At 39.2% G+C, this 23,909-nt stretch overlaps 1 non-coding gene across 1 annotated transcript; it reads left to right on the top strand.

Moving 5' to 3' along the window:
* Positions 1 to 5,840: 5,840 nt before the first annotated feature.
* On the top strand, positions 5,841 to 23,489 carry LOC131780977 (uncharacterized). The gene is made up of 17 exons (XR_010716784.1): positions 5,841 to 6,006; positions 6,105 to 6,151; positions 8,272 to 8,360; positions 8,775 to 8,839; positions 9,539 to 9,654; positions 11,265 to 11,327; positions 11,923 to 11,988; positions 12,678 to 12,816; positions 13,710 to 13,773; positions 13,861 to 13,903; positions 14,226 to 14,266; positions 16,537 to 16,552; positions 16,923 to 17,003; positions 18,439 to 18,585; positions 19,687 to 19,807; positions 20,648 to 20,749; positions 20,970 to 23,489. It is a non-coding gene; the product is annotated as an uncharacterized protein (transcript).
* The last annotated feature ends 420 nt before the right edge of the window (positions 23,490 to 23,909 follow it).

The following is a 23,909-nucleotide window of genomic DNA, read 5'->3' as shown; positions in this document are numbered from 1 at the left end:
TTGTTCTATGTTTGTCATGCTAGTGTTATCAACGGAGGTTTTTAATGGTAGGCGGTTGCTATTCATTGCATTGATTGCCCGGTTGTTATTCATTGCATAAATCTCTATCTATTGAATAACACAGTACGCTTATTCGCTGAATTGCGATTTATCCATTGGATTGCGTTATCTGCCCTTTGAACAGCTGAGTCTGGGCTTTAAGCACCCGGAAATTGAAACTGTATGAGTTGATGTTTAGTCTACCAAAGCCTTTCTTTAGCACTGTTACACACTAGATGTAAAAATATGCACCATTATTTGGTACTTGAACACTTCTCAAGAGAGCACCTTCACTTCATGGCATCCCCCTCTTAGCGAGTACCAAACATAGCAGAGGATCAATTGCCCGGTGTAATTTAATCGCGATCTAAAACTATTAAAATCGATGTACAGCCTAAGGAAGTATTCAGTTCAACCTGCTTCGTCTCGGCCTGTCATTGTTTGCGTTGTTCACTGATTTTACAAAACTGTTTTTCGCTTTAAAGATGACAACGAGTTTCGTCGCCTCTAGGAGTTCACGCACTTTTATTCCGGTTCAGGGAAATGGTTGCCAGTCGTTTACTGGAGATACACTCGTACAAAGGTACGTGTTATAAGGTGCCTAAACGTTAATTAATGTAAACGCTTTCTTACCAAGCTTTTGACAAGTCTGTCTCGCCAGACACCAGAATTTTACGCTAGGGAACGTAAACTATCGGTTGTGAATGTTAACCTTAGCCGATTTCATTACCTTCGTGGGGGTGATTTAAAAGCGACTTGAACGAGCGAGAAGTCCATCACGCGAGCGAAGGTCTAATCTCCCTCGCGCGTGTATGACTCGTTCTCGCGTACCACCTGTCACTAGGCAGTACGGAGTTAATAGGCGGGCGAAAATCTTAATTGCATGACTTACTTGAGCTCTTAGTGTATTAAAGTTGAAACTCTCAGGGGCCACCACGCGCTTAGCCTATGCTTATGTAAATAAAGTAATGTTTCTGTTGGATGTCGCTCACCCTAAACAGAATGTGACATTTCGCTCGCGCGTGTCGATCTTATCGTCTTGTGCTGTGTTAAACCTGCTCGGGCTGATATCCACAATGCAACTACGTAATGGTTTTTTATTATACGATTTAGAACTACTTTGACTGGCACCTCTATGCGTATATTTTGTGATCGTTTTTCCACTCAATCTGAAAGCTGAAGAACTAAGGAAATTATTATTACATAGGATGGGATCTTGTGTTTATACGTGACCGTATAAGGTGAGATCTGTCTAACTTCCTTAATCAATTGACAATCATTCACGCACTCGAAACTGAAAACATTTTTAATGAGAAAGTGGAAATATTTCCTCGTCTTTGTTATACTAGGATATATTTTTACTTCTTTAGCCAATGATTGGACAGTTTTCCCAATGGAAAGCGAAGCGCTGTGTTACTATGGACACAAAACATATCACACGCGATACGTGTTGTTTTGAAGAAACAGAGAAACACCAACACGCCCTTGAAAATCCACCTGTTATTGACTTGCTAATTGAAAATTTGAACCGGCTTTTGTCATGATCATATTTAATTCCAGTAAGAGACAAGCATGAACATTTTTCTCAATCCCATTTCCTTACGTACTAAAAGTTTAGTCCCCGAGAAACGCCGTCCAACAGAATTTTGAAAAGGGTATTGACAGAGGGATTATTTGTCATGGGTTAGGAGTGTAACATGGGAATGATGGTCAGGTCAGTTAAAACTCAAATGATTGGGTACTTAAAGCGTGAGTCGTAAACTGTATCATTAGCCGCTGAGGAGTTTGTTGTTTGCGCTAATATTATGGAGCGTGAGAAACATCTTACTCCTCGGAAAATGGTGACGCCTCGTTTTCTCGCACCATAAGTGCTAAATCCACCAACTGTACGCTCCTAACTGAGGTGACCTCGAAGCTAGGGAAATGATTACGATTTTTTTCTTAATTTGCTGCACGCCTTATGACAGTTGTTTGTGAGGGTAGCGGTGGTCTTATGACCGAAGCGTGGCGTGCTGTAGTACTGCGGTTCAAAAGTGACGATTTTGACTCTTTGGGTTACTGTGATCCGCTCTCTTCACCCAGGAGTGTAAATTGGTACCAGAATTCAAGGAAGCCTGATTAATGCTGGAGGGAGGAAGGGGAGGGGGGGCTGCGATAGACATGCGTCCCATCCAGGGAGAGTAGTAATATTTCGAGTCACTTCGTACGGCAAAAAAACGAAAAAATCTTGGCAGCTGTGTAAATCGTTTTCGCAGGCAGACTTCACCTAAGTCACACAATATTTTTATCTTAGCTCGTGTATTGTGGCGGAATGTTTGGCGAAATAAGCAGAGATACTGACCTTTTTTGTGTTTCTTTTCTTAAGAGACGAGTGTCATTCGAATTGCTAATCCCTTAATACCTTAGTAGAGAGTTTCCGTTGTATTTCTGTGACAGCTATTTGAACGAAATTAATCCGATTTTCCGACACTGGTCCATGCGGAAATGTGACATAAACTTGTGGAAATAACGGAATCAATTGTTTTTTACCTGACAGAAATACCTCAGAGATAATTTCGTTGTCGAATGAAACCTTTTCTCGACCTCTTCCCTCGTCAGAGATACTAAAAACCGGAGTAAAACAGTATTCATCAATCGAGTGAGATTGATTGATCGACAGACTATTTGTTAATCTATATGCGCATAAATTTTACCTGTTGCAAAAATATTGACAGTGCTGTCGACGTAAGAGTGACAAATCATGACTTCCTATACGATAATTTGATTACTAAAGCCTTGTATCAGTGAATCGTGACTTAGCTCTCTGTTATTGTTTTTCATGTAATTTTTTAATATTTTTGCACAGATTTCCAAAGACAGATATTTAGACATTTCAAGCAGTATGTTGCTTGAGGCGCTGGCATAATTTATGAAAGTCATTCTCACCTAGATCTGCTGAGCCCTATGGGACTTGAATTTAAAAATATTATTCAAAGCGAATAAACGAGTGCTTTACAGAGGCGTACGCACAATGTGACGTAGTAAACGAAAGACAGCAGAATATGTCTTCTGGTAATCGAGGTGTTCTCCAAGTGTTTCGCCGGGCCGCAAGGAAAGCTAAGAATTTTCGACTCTTCACCAAAAGGTAGGCGTCTCTGTAATGTAGGTGTTTGTAAATCGAGTACATTTGGCAAGGCGGGGGGGTTAGTCTGTCGACAAAAAGAACGCTGTTTGGCCGAAATCTTCTAAATTCTCTGTAGTACGAAAACATTGTAGAATACAATTTGAACGATTCTTCGGGAACACGCAATAGCTGCCAACACAAGCCTACGCGTAAACACGCGATTAAGGGTTCGATCATTCGGTAGAAGTCGATTTCATCGATCGTGCTCCACAGGGACAATGAGTGCTTCTGGATTCTATTAACCAGAGATGGAAATTGATTATGGCTCGAAAAGCCCTCGCGAAATTATTTTCTTTTCACTAAGGATTTACTGTTTTGCGAAATAGAGAGGCCCACTCTTTTTAAAATCGAGAAAAGTAGCGCATTTCCTCAGTGCTGATTTGCTAGGAAACCTTTCCCGATGCATGGATTGCAAGTTCATCTGACTTGTTTCAGTTTGTTTATATCTGGTATGGATTTAGAATCGAAAGGTAGGATCATTAGAATGTTAGCGATTTTTATTTTTCGTCCAGGTTCTGGTGGCGATATTTTGGTTCAGGTCTAAGATCGCTTGCAATTCGCTTAATGAAGGGTCAAAACTGTTCAATTGAGCATCGTTAAGGTCATTAAGTGTGTTATCACACGACAATAACAGGTTTTTTTCCCATTGTTCACATGCAAAGCACGCATGAAAATAAAACCGATTGTGTGTTTGATCTCACCATACCGTAAGATCGAAGCTTCGATCAAGTTCTTCACGCTTCTAGTCACGCGCGTCTCGAGTGACTCCCCTTGGCGGAAATCGACTAGATTTGTAAAATTACGCTTAGCAAATAATCGAGGAATATTCAGCCGACCGGTCAGCAATTTCTTCGGTTAATTTATTTATGTTTGCTTTGATATTAGCCATTGAATCAAAGTGATTTTGCTCTGTATTATAATATTTTCCGGTTGCTCGAGGAGCGAGGCCACCGAAGACGTCAAGACAACCATAGCTACACACTTATTGTTTACATTTGTCACCTTAAAATGTTTTTGCGATTTTCATTTACAGTTTACATTACTGACAAAAGAATTGCTTCCTGATTTAAATATTAGTTTTCCGGTCGCTGGTCTAAGGCCAAGCTACCATGCATCAACGAACAGTGGAATAGTAACACTGCGATAAAATTTTTCACGCAACAAATTAGTAAAGCTGTTTTGACTTACTTCGGATGCTTTGTGTAAAGAAAACATCATTGGGCAAACATTGGTTCTTCTGTCGGTGGTCAAGGCGATTTTATGGTTAACTAAATTTCCCTTTACTAAAAAAGTACGAAAGTGGGCATCGTTAAACCATGGTACTATTATTATTAGGACATGGACTTTGGTTTTGAATACTGTCATCACTGCTCTATTTCCAATCGTGGTTGTTTTCACTTCTTTGAAACAAAGACAATAAAAAACGTCATATCGACACTGTTACAGGTACACAGACAAACGCTAGTATCATCATGAATAAATACACTCAGACACCGTCTCACTCAACAGCAACAAAGACATTTCAAGATTAATCTCATAGATAGGAGATTTTTCATTTTGACCACGCTTTACATGACCTTGGCGGAGAGCGGCAGGACACAACGACTCTGGTAAACAAATGCATAACCGTAAATGGTGTTTCTTTTCGTATATTGAGCGTTGAAGCGGAAGAGGTGGGCTTAGATTGAGGGAATCTAAACAATTTCATGTTACCGGTATTTTAACAAAGCGAATACCGTTACTGTCGGTTTTTCATCAAATTAAGATGGTTGCTCTACCGCCCGTATTTATAGGATAACTAAAGAACGACAAGTTTCTGGAAGGAAGTCGTTTAGAGGAATAGCAGCGTCCGAGATCTTTTTAGAAAATCAAAAATCATGCAAAAATTGGAGTTTGATCTGACGTACCGATAAAAAAGGCATTTGAAGGAGCAATAGTGATTGTTGTGTTCAAAATAACCAGCAGTTTCGTACCCTGCTTGGATTTTTAGTTAACATGCTTTAAGAGAATAAGATAATCACGGAGGAGCAAATATTGTAGATTGTCTTCAAATAACCAGCACTCTCCTGCCGTGCTTGTTCCATCATTTGTAGAGTGAACTGGAGTCTTCCTGTCATCTGAAGCACCATTTCCGGTATGTGTCACGTCCAAAATTTCGTGACGTACCAGAGATGTTGATAGCTTAGAAAAATATGACGATCTTAGATCAATATAGAATGCTGAACCTGGGAAAACAGATATGAGATAAGATCTGGACCGTTTTTACAGATTTCATATTCAGTTTAAGTGCTCTTTACTACCTGAAATCTAACACCCTCGTGCATTATGTAATCCGACAATACCAAGTCACGCAGACGACTTCCGGTGATGAAGTTAGTCAACTATATCCTTCGCCGGTACACAGTCGTCACTTTGTCGCCGGCGATTCAAATGCGCAAGTAGAGAGGAACGTATCATGCGAGTCCTAGATTTTTCGTCGGAGACCTTTTATGATTTGAATCGCTGGTAAGGGAGAATGAATTACTCTAAAATACGTTGAATATTGCGCTTGCAACGCGAATGCCTTGCGAGATGCTTGTCAACATTACTGATGCGCAAGCGCAACCACAAGTTTTATTTTCTTTTATTTCGCCTTAACGGGAATGACCTGACGTGCGAAATCTCGTCGCAAATTTAATCATTGATGTTAGAGGTTGCTGATGTTATAGTTTTCGATGTGGTATTCTTGATGCATAATGTCCTTGGTGACTGTGTTAAGGTCTCCGTCAACTTCAGACAGCACGAGTTTGGCCACGGAAGAATCGGTAACATTTAGTGGACGTGCGCCTTTAGTGTTTTCTCAACTTTTACGATGATGTTTGATCGTCGTGTCGATGTTTTTATTTGATTGATACACTCTTAGGATGTTGACGAAGATCAAGAGGATAGCTCACTGAATAGGTCTAGAGCGTAAGTTTTGCCTTGGTTTTAATGTGAATCAATGTTTGCCGTTAAAACAGTCAACGGCACATCTTTTCAATTATCGGTCAAGGTGTTAGAGGCTGCATGTATCTCATAGGGCAGCCCGTTACAAGGAAATAACTTCATTTTCCACCTCGAGGCTATGAAAGCGTGATAATTAACTTACTTAAAGCCAGGCAACTGGGTGCAATAAAATTGAGAGATAAGTTAAAAGGTTTCGAACTTAATTTCGCTCGCGATCTTGCTTCTGTTAAATGCCGCATGATGATTGACTGCGAATTTGACATTTGAAATAAGTTTGATCAATAATTCTCTCAGATTTGCCTTTCGAACCTTATTTATCGTGGTAGAGAAGCAGTTTGAACCTCTGTTTGTTTACGCTGATAAAGTCACTGCTTCAAATTTGTTTGAGCGTTGGAAAGTCAATGAAAATATTGTAAGAATTCGCAGATGTTCTTGCATTAACGGACCGCAAAGGTGTTGAGAGATCTATGGTCAGATAAAGTTCTTAGTGTCTTGGTACGGAGCCAAAATAGTTGCACTTGCCAAAAATAGCGAATGTAAGTTGTCATTTAGGTACCGGTGTCTAGATTTTAACAACTTTGATATTTCTTGTACCTAAAAGCATGTTGATACCCCCAAAATTTTTCCAAGTTGGTCATGTTAGGTTGTGCGATACCCATAAAAATGTTCGAATTTGTTGAGTGCAACAGTTGGTAAAATTAAATATTTTTTCCTTGAGCAATCACTGTAATTATGCATAGTTCTAAACTCTGCAATTATTTCAGACATGTTTCTTAGCTTCTTGGGATGTAATTGACTTGTAAACCACAAGGGAAATTGTTGTCATTTCGAGGAAGCACTTAAGCCTTTGGTTTTAGGTTTTCGTGGACAACTTTTCAGCTACTTGATATTGGGTAAAAATTAGTTCCTTAGGTCAAAAACTGGTTACAAAATGTGGCCTTATTTACATTGTTTTTCTTAGAACAGTATGGGACCCTGTGTTAATTTGAGAAACTTCCATACCACTCTCCAACAGGCTTTCACAGTGAAAGAACCAATATTTTATTAATCACCTCTATGTCAAAATTGTATTTTGTGAGCAGTTAAAACTATAATTTGTGTTGGGCATAAAAAAGAAACTGTTTGTACTGTATGTCAGAATCAAATCAGTCTACACATTAACACCTTTTTTTTTATTTTAATCCTCTCTATTATGATAGGTGCCAAAGCCTGTACTAAACGCTTTTAATTACAAGTAATTTATTTCCCTGTTCTCAGTTGGTAATACTTATTTAGATGCATTTTCCTATTAGAGGGTTTCTATTCATTTGATCATTTTCTGTAATCGTTTAGTTCAGATATCTTTCAATAGTTTGCTACTTTTCAACTGTTGATATGTTTTCTGTAAAGCAGAAGTGTGCTAGGCTTTCTACGAAACACCTTGTTGCCTGCATGGCTCCAACATTGACCGAGGCACCTGTTGAGTTTTCATGATGTTTCTGTAGCATTATTTCAGACTATTGTGTTGACTTTGGATCCACAGCTGAGGGCTGATGCATGTAATTATCTTCTGTTATGAATAACAGATATTGTGGCTACTGTAGCATTCATAATCCTTATGCCATGAAGCATTCATAATACTTCGCTCTCATGGTCAGAAGTTATTAATACCCAACAGATTAGCATGTAATTTATTTTGCTTTACTTTACATGAGACACAGCTTAACAGTTGGAAATATGAAAAGTTAGTCTTACAATAGGTCATTAGTACATTTGTGTATTCAAATTCACTTACATGGGCATGCTACCAATTTTCTTTTGAGGCTAATGATGTGTGTCTATAATGTAAAATAGGTTTTGGTTAGTCCTGCTGGTCATTGTCATTTGTTTGCATTGAAGCATCGCAGAGGAAATTTTGGTTGAAAGTAAAATAATATGGGGTTGAAAATGTCATAAAACAATATGTTTGTGAATTACCTGTGCATTCATTGAGATATGGAGAGTTTGGAGAGCCCTCATGAAGCCAAGGTTTTTCAAGGCTGAGCCTTTTCAAGTGACTTTGTTAATTAGCTTATAAAGTCATTCACCTTAAAAATTTTTTTCAGGTCAAGCTTTGAAGGATTCTTTGCATCTAAAGGAGCAGCATATGCCCTTCCTGATGGAGACTTTGCTCGCCGGGCCACAAAGCACGGAGGTGAGTTTTGTCTTGAACTGAAATTCTGAAAAATAAATCATGTGTCCCCTAGGAACAACCAAAAGTAACTTTCCCTTTTAAAATCAATACGTTTCAAGCAGAAAAGTGATGAGAAGGGAAAGGAATTATTCGTAGAGAATGTTGTGTGATTTAACACCAAATTCTCAGATCTAAATTTGTTAGAAATGAATGGCAAACAATCTGGTCAATGCAAAATGATGTTTATTTTACTAAAATATCAGTGCATTGTTTGAAAGATTGATTCAAAAACCAATCAGAAATTTATGAGCATTTTTTTATTAGACAGCAATGTTTCCATATTTCAATGTATATTTTGATGTTTTGTTAATAATTCATTTATTTAAATCACAACCAGGGCAGCACTGATCAAATTAAAATGTATTTCCACTGTAGGAGAGATGCAATTGCATCTGCAAGCCATGGTGAACTTACTGCGGGATGAAGATGTGCTTAGACTTGTAAGACTAAAATTTTGATTGACTTGCTCGTACACTTTTTAACTTTTGAGCACCTCTAATTTCTTCTTACGATTTTAACCCTTAGTAAAATCTTAAGCCCTTTAACTACCAGAAGTGACTAACATGTACTTTCCCTATAATAGCCATTCCTTTTCTAGAAAACAGTCAATGAGAATACTAAAACTTATCAGGAAGAAGTTTTTATCTTGATCTTACACCGAATTCTCGTGGCTAATTCACAAGGAATTGTGTAGCAGCAAGAGGAGAGAATTAACAAGCAGATCTTGGGAGTTAAAGGGTTAAGTTACAAGAATAAAGAAAATGATCAGCTTCTAATGAAGCTCTTGATGGTTATACAAATTCTCCTTGTTAGAACATTGGAAATGTACAGAGAACAGTATGGAGAATATGCATAATGATGTTAGGGTTTAAGGAAATTTTCTCTCTCAAATCACAAGAATGAAGGAACTAGCTAGGAATATATCCAGCACAATTAAATAATAATCACTGTTGAGATCTCACAAAAAAGTAAAATTATTTTTACAAAATACAATACTGGTACAAATGTAACTTGAGTAATCATGCTTAGATGGAAAATTATAAATTATGCTTCGCTAATGACAAGAAGATCTTTCTTTATATTCTCAGTTACAGTAAAGTTAAGTTGTTCGATATTTTTGTTTTTATTTCTGTGACCAGGTTATCAAACTGGAGTGCCAGTATCCAAACAGAATTCGCTATTTAACAATTGTGTCGGCATTTGGTCCAGATGAAGAAGAGCAGAGTATTATCGTGGGAGTGGATTGGACTGACAAGTAAATATAAGTAAAACACGATGCACTTAGGTCCTGCCTAATTGTTAATGAGCCAGTATGCTGTTTATCTCGATGTGCATGAATGCTTTGAGGTTTCAAATCTTACTTGGGAATAGATAAAGATGTTTTCGTCTGGTCACAAGTGTGGGACAAAGAAAAGATTCAGAGTCCTCATGAAGAATCAAACCTCAGATCTTTACATTCCGTGCTCCGATGCTCTACCACTGAGCCTCAGAGACTCCACAGTGAGCAAGGGCTATTATGAAGTTCATGTGACATATGTCCTGCATACTGCTAGCATCAGCAATGTCAATAGCAGGTTTTTTTGTAGATAGATTCCTCATGGGGACTCAGATTTTTTTCTATGTCCCACAATCATGACAGACAAAAACATCTTTCTCTATTTTTTTACCAAGCTCAAAACTTACTATCTCTCTTATTTCTACTTACATGGGAAGTTTGGACAGCACTGAAAAAGCTAGAGTTGCTCTTAGCTGTGCCTCAAGTACCTCTAACACTTTTCTCATGCTCTCCAGACTCCTCACATACATTCATAACTCAAATTGCATGCAGCCAAAAGTGCCGTTTTTGTTCATGCCCTCAACTTATTCCTTGTGACATGCATCATTTAGCATAAAAATAAAATCGTGGGAAATTGAACTCTTCGTTCCACTTGAAAGACTTCACGGAAGAAGGCAGAGGTACATTTAGAGGTTGGCTTCTGGTTTGACTTGGTTTTGTATCAGTCAGTTGGAGCCATGAGGTTCTCTGATTTTGGATAAGGTAGAATTGAAAGAAAGTCAGAGAAAAGCACTGCCTCCTCTCCCCTCCTTAGTAGAAATAGTTGAGTACTTACTATGCTGTAAGAGGCACGGTGGGCCTCACAATTAGTGCGCTAGACTCGGATCGGGTGGTCCGGGTTCAAGCCCTGGCCAGGGTCATTGTGTTGTGTTCTTTGGCAAGACACTTTACTCTCACCCAGGTGTACAAATGGGTACCAGCAAATGTGCTGGGGGTAACCCTGCATGGACGAGCATCCATCCAGGGGGGAGTAGCAATACTCCTAGCTGCTTCATGCTAAGAAAACTGGAGTTAAGCACCAGCCCCATGGGCCACTTGGGCCCATATAAAGGCATTACTTACTGAAAGTGTCAAAGGATCTGATTTGTCTAAATGGTACACCTGCTATGTTATTGCTTAAGAGGAAATGCTGCATTACAAGAAAAATTTGCATTTATGTCCAGCTGGGACATGAAAAACCTTTTTAAAGCTTTTATGAAAATACATGTTACTGCCCTTTTGATTAATTGCAGCAGTTCACATATCCCTGCTCTGATTGAAAGTGTACTAAATTCACTATGGTAATAACCCTTTAACTGTGAAGATGTGGTTGTAAATTCTCCCCTCCAGCTTCTACTCATTCCTTTGTAAATCAGTTACAAGAATTTGATGATACATGGAGATCAAGATAACAACTCCTACTTGTCTAAGTTTGAGTATTCTCTTTACCTGTTTGCTTAATTATGTATGGATATTGTAAGGAGAAGTTACATTTTAATCACTTCTAGGAGTTAAATGGTTACGTAAAGTATCTAATTTGTTTTTCATAGTGCCACCATTGGTTTGGTTGTTCCTCTCTACAGAGATACAGTCATAAAGTTAGATGGTGATGGGTAAGTGGAAGAAGCATTCAAGCAGCAATTACTGTTGCCCATTCTTTTTTCTTTCTCTACATGGCAGTCAAACTATAAAATAATCGAAGTCCTTATCATTCCATAGGGCTAAATGTTTCCAAAATTATTTATTACTTTATTACACCACATATATCTCTTCTGGTATCAAAAGGAATATTAACTATTGTTGCACATATGATGGGCACTTTCTTTTAAGTCAAAATTTTATCAAAGCAGGCTTGATTTACTTCGGGTTTGCCATCATTGTGTTTATTTCAGTCTATTGCTTCCAATATATTCAAATTTTCAATAACTGCAAAGATTTAAGGGTAGGCTTGACCTGGTTAACTGCTAAAAGAGTACACTTGCATGCCCATGCCCTCACATGTTGTCTTTTGACTTAGAAACCTAAGAGTACAAGTTTCATGCTCTTATAAAAGAAACTCTTTGTAAGGGGTAGTATGGCTGTGTTTTGCCCTTACATCTGCTGTAGGAGAACATTTGGTATAAACAGTGTACATGTTTTAAAATATTAATAGCCATGTACATGTAATTTTAAGACTAAATTGACATACTTTTGGTTTCAATTTGTTAGTGGGTTTAAAATGACATCAGCAGAGAAGACATTCATTTTCAAGCCCATTTCTGTGCAAACCATGTGGTAAGTTGGTAAATTTGTCATGTTGGTAATGGTAATGTCATCTATATGTCTGTTCTTCAACAGATCATAAGTAAGAACCATCAAAATGCATGTATAATTTAGCTTATCATATAATAGTGTAGAACACATTTCTCTTCTGAAAGCAACTTATAACTACAGTGTAGTTATAGGTGGATTAAGTCAAAGATTCACCTTCCCCCCCCCAGCTTATGGGCAAACCATGGCAGTTGGACCATCATCCGCACCTAGGGGGTGGGTAATTTGAACCTTGCCTGGCTGGGGTGGGGAATTGAACTGGAAGTGTCAAGTCTTTGTTGCAGAATACAATTGTTATATATGTAATTATGGAGGTGTGAAGGTGATTAATTCAGTTTTGCAAGCAAATGGCTCAGAAAGAAATAGTCCAGAAGGTCTAGGTTTAAAGTTTGGTCAATGTGTAGAAAAGTCACCATCGCTGATTTTGCCTTTTACAAAAAAAGCTGGGTGCAGCATTTGAACACAATTCTTGCCTGACGGGGTGGGAATTTGAATAAACCAATCTTCAAAAGTTCAAATGCCAGGGGGTTGTGTGGGGAAATGATGAAGCTTTTCATTGATCAACTCATTATACTCCAGCTCTTCTTCTTCATGAGCTTTTACCTATGTTTTAGACCAGTATTCAGTAAATGTTATTTTCTGTAATTTTCCAGGACAGCCCTGCAGTGGATCCACAAGTGCAGTGACAATGCTAGGAAGCACAATTACTATTACACTAACTGTGCATCTCAGTGCCTGGGTTGATTATTACTACAGAAAGATATCATCAGACAGAGTGTGTATTAATGAATGGTAAGTTTGAAGTTAGACTGAGTTTAGCTTTTGGATCAATGTCAGCATCTCAGCAACTGCCCATCTACCCCTCCCCTAGCCCTGCAACAGTCTCTTGATAACAAGTTAGGGTTACTGTTGGGTAAGGGAAGGGGTAGGTAGGTGCCAGTTGCTCAGATACTGACATTGATCCTAGCTTCTTCTTCCAAGTCAAACATGATGTCTATGTGATAGTCCAGTCTGGTAAAGATCCTTTTTCTTTTAGTGACAAGCCTAATTCTTTCACCTATGAGAGTGACAGGCAATTAATTTCTCCTTAAATTGTCACTATTGAGTTAAACATTAAGGTCATGAGAAAAAAAAAAATGATTGCTCCTGGTTGGTATACAAATTCTCCTTGTCATTTACCCAGGGAATGTATAGAGAACTTCAAGGAGTATATGCATACTGATGTTAGGGGGACCACCTAAATAGCCATTTGTTACTGAGCTAGGCAGTGTTACTGGAGGCAGTTTAAAATGCATTTTAATTTATATCTGTAATTGGCCTGGGAGACATTTTGCTCTTCTCTTAGGCTGTTGTGACATTGTTTTAGGCTCTACAATGCTGACTCAAAAGTCTCTCTTTATTGTTTTCCAACTTCCTTTTGCAATTAATTTGTTTTTGTAGCATCCTGTCAGGGTAAAGGGAAAGCAAAAGTATGATTCTTATTTGAGTCTAGACTGCAAAAATGTTTGTTTTCTTCTCCAGCATGACACACTTTCCATAATTATTTTATCTTACTCACTCTACACCCTAAAATCCCATTCCATATCAAGAGAAAAACAACTTAAAAGCAGTATATTTTCTGAAAAAGAAAAAAAAAAAGGAAGTTGATTTATACCGTACATACTTATTCTAATCTTGTGTTATAGGCAGCAAATGGATGAACTTGAATCCAAAACGTCCAGATTCACCAATTGGCACAACGTATGTACAGTAGTTCAATATATTTGTGACATGTTGTGGTGTCATAAAGGCACATTTTGAATAGTCTAATAATTTTGTATTAAAATTGCAGCACAGAAAAGGAACTTGTATGAAACTTATTCGCCACAAGCTGAAGGAGGTTGGTACTGTCACACACAACATATTTAATATGTGTTCTGTTTTTTATAAAATTTGCCTGTTTCTGTTAACTCTTTAACTCCCACAAGGAACCAAGACAGAATTTCTCCTCATAATATTAATACAATATCAAGCAGACAAGTGATGAGAATAAAGAAAATATAAATTAAGGGAATATAAGTTGATCCAATACCAAATTCTCCAAACAAACATTACAAGAACTGCTGGCAGACAGTAAGGAGGATTACGAATGAGATCTTGGAGTTAAAGGGTGAAAATACTGGTCTTCAGTTATCTCACTATTATTCTTTTTATCATTAAAGGTTATGACAAGAGTGGACCTTGAGGAAATCACTTGTAGAAGGTACAGAGGGAACCAACAACTTTGATTCCTGAAATAAAAATGTTGCTCTATCTGCCAAAATTTTCTTCAAGTGCCTCCCTTCCCTTCTGCTTATTTTATAGATGAGAGAATGAGAGGTCACTTTTGACAAAGTATGTGTAGTGACAAGTGCTCATATGAAGTGCTGTGTGGTTAAGAAAAGTACACTTATCTTTGAGTACCAATTGTGCAACTATTTGATTAAAACTTATGAAGCAACTTGTTTTTTCCTGTGACAAAGTACCCTGTCTTGATCAAGTACACTCTTTCAGTAAACACTGTCTTTTGTACTTGAAAGTTAAAAAAGTTGCCAGTCTCAATTTGAGGCCTTTTGGGGTCAACTCTTCAGCTTCCAGGCAGTGATTAAAAAGTAACTTCTCACCATTAGTAATATCCATACATTATCCAGCAAATAGGTAATGAGAATGTTTAACTAATCAGGTAGAAGTTGTTGTCTTGGCCTTTCACCAAATTCTCATAACTAAATCACAAGGAAAGTGTACATGTAGCAGCTAAAAGGGTGAATTAACCATCATTAGCAATCAGGTCTTGGAATTAAATGGTTAAATAATTTATTTTCATGACTATAATTATAATTTTGATGAAAGTTGATTGGCTTGTACTGTAGTTCACAATTTTTGTGATATGACAATCTATATGACTAAAAATATCTGATTAGTAATTTTCCACTCAAGAAGCAACACATTTTCATAGAAATTACATTTGACGTTATGAAATTGATGTTAGATCAAAGTACAACTTCTGTGTGATATTTAAGGTAGAGTTTTCTCATTATCTGTTTACTGGATTATTTATGGATATTATAAAAAGAAGTTCCATGTTAATTAACTTCTGGGACTTAAAGGGTTGAGAAGTACCCACATTTTGAACAACATGGCCCATTTGTCATTGCTGTTGAGTTATTATTTCAGTTTATGATATTTATGTATGTCAAGGTTCTTGTTGATGATGTATTTCTTCATTTGTGTCTCAATCTTTAAAGATAAGGAATATACTTGAAGAGGAAACACAAATGGAACTCAAGGAATACAGATCTTTTATTGATGAAGAAATGATAACCATTTTAGGACAAATGGACTCCTGCAGCCAAAATATTTGAGCATGTTTACCTGGTAAGTAAATATCAGATCCTTATTTCTTTGGTGATTGATGAAAGTGAAGATATCTGTCACCATAACACCTTTCTTTTTGTGTAGGGCTCTGGAGTGGAATGCTTCAAACTTGGAAGAAACTTAAAGAAAATGGGTAAGTAATTTGAAGGGGGTGTATCATTTTGAAATGCAAGGCAAAGGTCTGATTTTCTTACCCCAAACCGAGGGCATGTCGTTTCTTGAATTGCCTTCCAAAATCAGCATTTGCTTATCTGGATCTTGTTGGCACATGCAAAACCTCTTTGCAATCTTTAGTTACGGCCCAATAAATCTACCAACGACTTGGACAGACAAGGCACAAGGAGGTTATGTTTGCCAATTGTCAATCCTGGTTTGAAACATTTATGAAAAGGATCATGAGACTGGAGATGCAGCCTGTGAAATGTTTATACCACCCTAGTGATACTTTCTTTTTCCGAACAAAGGGAGGATTGAGCCGTTTTCTTAAGATTTGTTTTGTTTGTGTTTTGGGGGTTTTTTTTTTTTTTGGGGGGGGGAGGGGAAAAAAAAGGGGGGAGGCCGAGGGGGGCTAGGATTCCTCTTTCCAGCTCCCTTGCACCTCTCCCAACTGATAATCACAACATGTTCTTTGCCTATTTCTGAGGCTTTTATGAATGTTATGGAAACAGAGCTGTATATTCTCTTTTTATATTTCATCTGTTTATTTTGACTTGTGCATTCTAATTAGGAGGAGAAATTTAGCCAGCCTCTCAATCTTTGGAGTACAAAGGTTCATGACGCAGCATTTTACCCTGCAAATAAAGCCACAGTGCAATATAATTGTTGATGAAGTTCCAAGGCAAAAATTACAATGAATTGATAAAAAAACACTACAAATTTTCATAGAGGTGACCCGTGGGTGTTAGTGTGAGAAATGACAAACGCGGAACGGAACCATGCACTCGTTGTGGGGTACGATGGTTTTGTTGGTAATGAGATAACTCGTTGAAAATAGATGTGAGGTGCGCTTTTCGGAGTTATGCAGAAATTGAGAACCTAGAGCGCCAAATAGTCTTGAACATCACAAGGAGAGATTGATTAACTTTTTTCCGTGGGACATTCCATTATCATTAACATCAGGTGTGTGTCACCAGTGGTAAGTCTGTCCATTTGCTGAATGCACTCTTAATCAGTATGATGTAAATGTTGTCTCTGCAACTCTGTGAGAACGATTAGTTATTCTCATCAATTACAGGAATGTCAAAGAGGAAAAACGATAAACAATCTACTGAAAAACTTGACACTGCGACCATGGAAAAAAATTATTGAAAACCTTGATAAATAAATGAATAGATGAGATGAACAAAAATTGTTCCTCACCTTACCAGGTTTATATTGAGGAAACCGCGTACATTTTGTAATGAATTTGCTGCAGCAGTGAAATTAAATAAGAAGTGAAGTTGAGGGACTCCTCTCCGTTACTTTTTTTTGTTATTGATTTTTCTCTCTTTTTCTCATCATTTCAGAGTTTACGATTTGGACGGGACAACACCGAATTAACTTCAGCATTTGGGAATTACACTTACAAGTTCATACAGATGGACCAAGTACGTAATGATTCGCAGTGGACCCTGTTTTACAAACTGACCTCCTGCGGGGTGATGTGAACCCTAGAGCTCCCATGATGGTGCCAAGACATCTAGATTTCTACTTACGGTATCAATACAATACAAAGCAGACAAGTGATGAGAATAAAGGAAAATATTAAATGAAAGATTAGTGGTTGCATCCAATTACTACAATTCCCCGAACTGCTACAATAAGGATTGTATGGCAGCATAGTAAGGAGAATTAACTTGGTCCAGTTAGAGCAGCCGAGCATACGCACTGGAAAAAGACATATTTCAAGTAAAAACGTTAACGGGATTCTTGGTCAAGTACTGCCATCAACACAGTGTGCGTAAGCGTGGGAAAAACGTGTACCTAGTATCAGAGAGCGGCGCGATACATTAAGCAGTGTGGTAGATTGTAGCCTTAAGTTTAAAATATAAAGATTATGAAGTTTGCACTAGGCGTGGAAAAAGGACAAATTGGTTTTTTTTTCGAGGCGCATCAAACACCATTTTTAGTCAAAACGCGGAAAATGTGCTCCTGACATGTAATTGATTTTTTTCTTTCTTTTCGTTCGTTTCATGCTTGGTTTCAGAAATGCAGGTTCGAAAGTTACTTGTGCATTGTAGAATGGGAATAAGCAGATCACCGCATCAACCGTAAGCTCATTTTTTTTGTAAAGATTGTTGTATCGAATGCTGAGTTAAGTCCGAGGTTTGTCTCTTTGTATTCAAGCGGGAATGTCTTGCAATTTAAAAACAAGATAGACTTTTGGCATGTTTACTATTCCTTTATTTTTTCTTTTCCGTCGAGGCTTCGGCGGTCTCTACTTTCCTGCTTTATTTATGAATGATTGGTCGACGCTGTTATCGAATGACAGACTGACCTTACTGGTTCGAGCGAGTGACAGCCAGACGGACGGACCTGACCCACCGACCCTGAATGGACGGACTAACTGTCTGACTAAATGATTGGCTGATTGAGTGACCCACTGACTGACTTACAGGACAGAACTGATTGATTGACTGGCGGACAGACTGACTATCTAACTGACTGATTGGCTGACTGACTAAATGACTAACTGAATAACTGACAGACTGAGTGACATGACTTAGTGAATGATTGGCATGACTAAGTGATTGAATGAATGACGGACAGACTGATTGACTGACTGAATGGTTGGGCTGACTGACTGTGATTGGAATGCTGACGGACATACTGAAACAGACTGGTTGATTAGACGGGCAGACAGACAGACTGACAGACAGGTAGAGCGGACACTAACTTGACACTGAGTCATTAATCAACCAACCACATCGTTTGACCGAGCTACCGACAATCTACTTCGGGAGGAGACCGAGTGTCACGACCACGACCAGCCGACCGTCCGACGTAATATTGATTTCAGCTGTCTGTATTTTTGTTTCTCAGGTTAGCGCTTACGGCTATGAAAAGAATATGGTTGGTCTTTCAGGTGACACTATAGTACGTCAACAGGCGCGAAGAATATGTTGTTCAACCGAATGCGGGATTTGGGAAGCAGCTTATCCCACTTACGAGGGAATTTTTAAATTCGAGGTAACTCCTCCTCTGCGCAGTTAGACAGGGTAGTGAAAATTATTTTTGCTATGCGGAGGCTTTAAGAGGCTTTCAAACTTTCATTTTAACCTTTTCCTGTACTCTTTCACCGCCCAGTCTCTCAGTATTAATTGTCCTTTCCGCTACCCATAACTTTCTTTTTATGTTAGTTCTGCGAAATTTCGTGTTTAATCAAACGATAGGAATGATAGCACTGCCTTTTTGGCTCCTTTGTAAAAGAAAGGTGGCTCCGAATGGTAGTATTGCCTTCTATTATAAGTCGTCATGGTCTTTTGTGGCAGATATGATGGACTTGATATCACGACTGTAGATACATATTAAATATTAAATGTGCAATATTTTTTTCTCCCTCAGCAAACATCGCTACAACAAAATTTTCAGACATGATTCATTCTCATCGATGCAGAGGAGCTGTCCAAGAGTGCTGTAGGAGCTGTACAGAAACGGAAAAAAGGGAGGAACAAGCCGAATGTTGCTGTCCAACAAGAAGGTACGGTCACTCAGAACAATTTTTTGCAGAGGAATTGTGAAAGCCGATTTCAAACTTAAAAGAGGGAGGGAGGCATTACCTTTCGAGCAAATAGCCTGGCGTGCCTCTGAGGCTACTATGGTGGAATGCTTATAATGTTTTAAACGTCCGCCGAAGGCGCGCCACGCAGGAGGGTTAGCAAGGTGGATATTGTGCCCGCGCCTAGTCCATCAACCGCCTTGGGCTCAAATTGATGGTTGATTCCGGGGAAGGAAGAACCTACGGGGACAAATTCTTTGCGTACGAGGAAGTTTGAACGTTTCGGAAATTGTTCAGAAGAGTTCGTTACAAGCGAGTAAAGTTCAGTACCTTCTTTATCAAATGGTGACCACAAGGGACAGGAGTCAGACAGAGCGAGTCTATCTACAGGAAAATTTCGTAGATCGTCTCCTTACGAGAGCGTGGTCCCATAAATTGCAAAACTTCTTCAGAATTGACGCGAACAGCTAAGTCCGCCAGCGACGGAGAATTTAAAAGGCTTCGAGCGTAAAAAGAGGGAAATTCTCAACTTGAAGAAGAAGTAAGAATAAGGAATGCAGTGGAGAGCTTAGTTCTCTGGGACAACACCCCAAACGGAAGCTTGCCAAGGGATGTTAGATGGTGTAGTTGAAAGCGGTTTTGTGAAACGCCATTCGAGAAAATTTGAAGAAGGCGTCCCATTTTGTGCCATCTGTTGACGTTTGGTTTGAATGATGCCGGCGTCTGCGGCGCAAGAAGCAATCCGCTGGTTGAACTTTAAAGGCCAGTAGAAGAAAGTGGATAAAATCACAGAAGATGCAGAGGAGCAAGACTATCCAAAGCGAGAAGAACCTGAACACGGTGTAGTTCCCCGACAAACATCAAAGAGGGGTTGTGAATTGAAACATCGAGAGGAGGTTTTAAACGAGACGAGCGTTGACTCCAGCGTGGCGGAAGTGAGGAAGCAAAAAGTGTTAATCATGAAAAGGAAACGAAATGGAAGGAGTCTCAGTTGCGGAACAATGATTCGTCTTCATTGCAATTTCAAGAATCGGTGAGGAGTGCAGGCGGCCGTCCATGGGGTTAACGTAGAGGCAACTTGTTCAGAAGGTTTACGAGGATATGAAAAAGACCGTGTCTGCTCGGGAGAATTTCCAGCCTCAAAGAAAGAACAAGAGCTAAGAGTGTGTGTTCAGGATCAGGGGGAACAAATGAAAGAGGCACTGACATAGTGTCGAAAACGAACCTTTGGGACGCTAGCACCGACACAGCTCGTGTGTTTCGATGATGCACCATCTGAGGAAATCAGTGATACGGGCATCGTTTGAGAGTCAAACACAAGTGAAAGACAAAAACAGAAACTGCTGGGTAAAAGTTACAGTGTTACAGGAACATCTACCGAGCCCAGGGCAACTTGTCGCTTTCAAGAGTGGACTCCGAAAATCACGACATGTAAGCTTGACACATCAGTTCAGGGACACGGATGGGGGTAGAAGATGTCGAAAATGTGTTGCAGAGATGGTCTTGTGAAACGGCACACATCTTCTGATTGAGGGGAAACTGCAGCAACCCGATTCACGAGGTCCGAGAAGGAAAACCGCGATTCTCAAGAGGCAAAGGAAAGTGCAGGCTCAGACGACAGAGAAATGGAAAAGAGTTGATAAAAAGTGAGGTTTGTGATACATCACCGGAAGAGGACGTGCATCGGGAGTACTTTGAGTCCGAGCGTCGAGTCAACAGATCAGATTAGCCCAGTAAAAGCAGCAAATTTCGGAAGGATCAATCAAAGGGAGAGGTAAAGATACACGGAGTGAGTGAGGGTTACAACAGATATACCCGCTAAGGGCCTGGTGAACCGACATACTCCTGTGGATAGAAGGGATAGCGTCAGCCATTGGAGCAAAGAGCTGCGGTCAAGAAGGCGTGAAAGAACCCGGAAGAGAAAGTGAAATCACCAAAGACAAGGAAGTGTCGCAATGGGAAGGTGACGTGGACAAAGATCGAGATCAGCCAGATCTGGGAGTTGCACACGATGCAACTATCGGTGTGGAACCAGCAGTTGAAGGAAGAAAATTATCCGACATGTTCGAGGCTACAGAAGACAAAAGGAGTGAACAGGACACGGAGAACATTCCTAAGAAAGGTTTAGTCAAGCGCCATACGCTTTTGATCGAGGGGAAAATACAACCTCTTGATCAACAGTTGGACAAAGGTGTCGAGAAAGAAGTGAGAGATGGTGACGTTGCTCTTGAGAGTCAATTAGTTGAAAGTGAAGATCAGCTGCGGTATCAAATCGAGGAGCCTGGTGATCACACGAGTGATCAGTGGGACGAAGATGAACAGAACAACAAAACTGCGGCTGGTTTGGTAAAGCGACAAAAACAGCGCATTGAGGAAAAACTCCATATTCCAGTGGTGGAACCCAAAGAAGAGCAAGAGCAGGAGTTGTCGGGCAACGAGATTGCGACGGTTGAAACCAGTGGAGGAGAAGGTTTCCAAGGAAGTGATCTGAAGGTTGAGTACGACGGTGACGAAGATCAGTTACAAGAAAAGGAGCCAAACGAATTGGGCGTGGATACTTCAAGCGTTGTGAAAGTTAGGCAACAGACTCAGCATTTAGAAGGAATCATTCGTGTGGCACACGATGAGGACAAGATCAAAAGGCAATCTTCTAAAGAAGAGGATGCGAAGTGTAGCGAGCAATCGCCGAAAGTTGTTATAGTCCCTCGTTCCTGCTCAGACGAAACTACGGAAGATGGTGCGGCGGATGCAGGTAGCGAAGAGAAAATGGAAGTCCTGAGTGACACGGCTGTTGACAAGGCTCTCACCAAAGCCCAGGAGAACTTGGTTGTAGAAAAAGAAAACCTCGAATTGGAGAAGGAGCAGCCTGTTGACTGGGAATATGCAAACGTTCGCCAGAGAACGCAAATTTTCGAAGCTATCATGGGACGGTCTGACCAGGACATTCAAAAAGACGATGGAGACAGTGAAAATCAAACTAACTCGCTCCGTCGGCACAAATCGATGTCGAAGGTGTTTCGTGCGTCCGAGAAGCCTACTATGCGTCGTCGGTCGGTTTCGGATGTAACCCAGCCTGTTTGGTCGGGTTCCGTTCGTGAAGTCGGTTATACTATTCAGTTCAAGGAAAAAGTTGCGGAATATTCGGGTTCGTCTTCTCTTCCTCGCGACTGGAGTCCCTTTCACAACAAGCAGAAACGTGAAGTGTTTTCCTCTGAAATAATTCACCAGGGTGAACTCAAAGAGAAATCCTGCGGAGAACTTATCGACAACCAGGACAAAGAAAATCAGGCTTGTCAGAGCGTAAAAGAGACAATTCAGGCTTTAGATTCAAAGAATCAAAAAATTATTAGTAGTAATTTAAGCTAGATGCAAGCACTTGTGCATTCAAGTTCTCAAAGGATCGTTCCCAAATTTGTGGTTTTCAAGAAATATATTTTCTATTTTGATTTGAAATTTGAATTTTGCACACAGAAATTACATTTGCGAAGAAAATCATTGGTTATACATAGTCTTTTACGATCAAGAAACTTAATTTTACCGCCGAATTTAAAGTAGGCTTTACTCATCAAGCTTTGGCAAAATTTGGCAGATGAAACGTTTTTATCGAGTTGACTCATTGTTGGTTCGTCACGTGAAGATTTCAAGCTCTATTTTACAGTAGAGAAAGATCTTACCTTTTTGCGAGATTTGAAATTGGGGATCATTCTTCATTTCAAAGGATGAGATCTTAGCTGACTACAAATTTGATACCAATTTTTCGCTTTTTATCCAATGTTACTATTTTCAGTGATATATGCAAGATACCATGCCCTAGAATCGCATGATTTGTTTTGTGTGTTTTTGAAATATAACTAAAAGCGGTTTTCAATTGAACGTGCTAACATGAATGCCTCAACTCAGGAATACATCAGCCAGCGGTCATTTTAAACCTACGGAAGCGCGTTGCCAGACGAAGGGGAAAAGACCTGGATGTTATTTGGTCTGATCGGTAGATCAACGATCGCAATTATTTCAAGCCAGTCACCGAGCGAAGTTAATTTAACTCATTGCTGATGTTTTGGGACAGTTGAGAATCGCTTTTATTAAGATAGCCTTAAGGCGACATAAAGTGTACTTCACGATAACGAATTTCTGATACCGTCATATTCTATGCTGAAATACAGATGGAGCAGATTTTATATGCGTTTCTCTGAAGTTCAGTTGGAATCTTATCTCGGCACTTTGAGGAAAGAAATCTTGAAGTCTAAAAGATGTTGAGTCAATTCACCAGTTGAATTTTATTTTTACGTGGTCAATTAGAAAGACACGATGTTTATATTAAAAGAATGGTAAATATAGAATCACAGAAAATATTTAATTATGTCGTCGATTTTGAATAAAGAAATATTTATTGTGGTATTGTCTTAATTTATTGAGTGAAAAAGAGGATTAATTTTCTAGGGCTTTTCATCATTCACCAGGAGTGGGTAGCCTGTGAAGATGCCTCCTTATAGAGGTACAGGGTTGATAGCCTGTAAACGAGTTCCTATGGCGTAAATGTGAAAAATGTGAAAAACGGCAAACAAAGCAACTGATAGTTAAAACGTTAAAGGAACTTGATCACTAAAGGGGAAAAAAGATATTTATCAGAGCCCATTTTCTTCCTGTGCCCTTAACGTTTTTTACTAAAACATGTTTTTGAGCATCATTCCGTGTAGACCAGAGGGCTGTAGATAGATAGATAGATAGATAGATAGTTTATTATCAAGAACCTTGCAGCCACAGGCTGAATTACGTTTGATTTACAATAAAATAT

Source organism: Pocillopora verrucosa, chromosome 2 (genome assembly GCF_036669915.1).
Source record: "Pocillopora verrucosa isolate sample1 chromosome 2, ASM3666991v2, whole genome shotgun sequence".
Taxonomy (NCBI): domain Eukaryota; kingdom Metazoa; phylum Cnidaria; class Anthozoa; order Scleractinia; family Pocilloporidae; genus Pocillopora; species Pocillopora verrucosa.
Note: the sequence above shows the minus strand (reverse complement) of the source record. Positions and strands in the feature narration are given on the sequence as shown.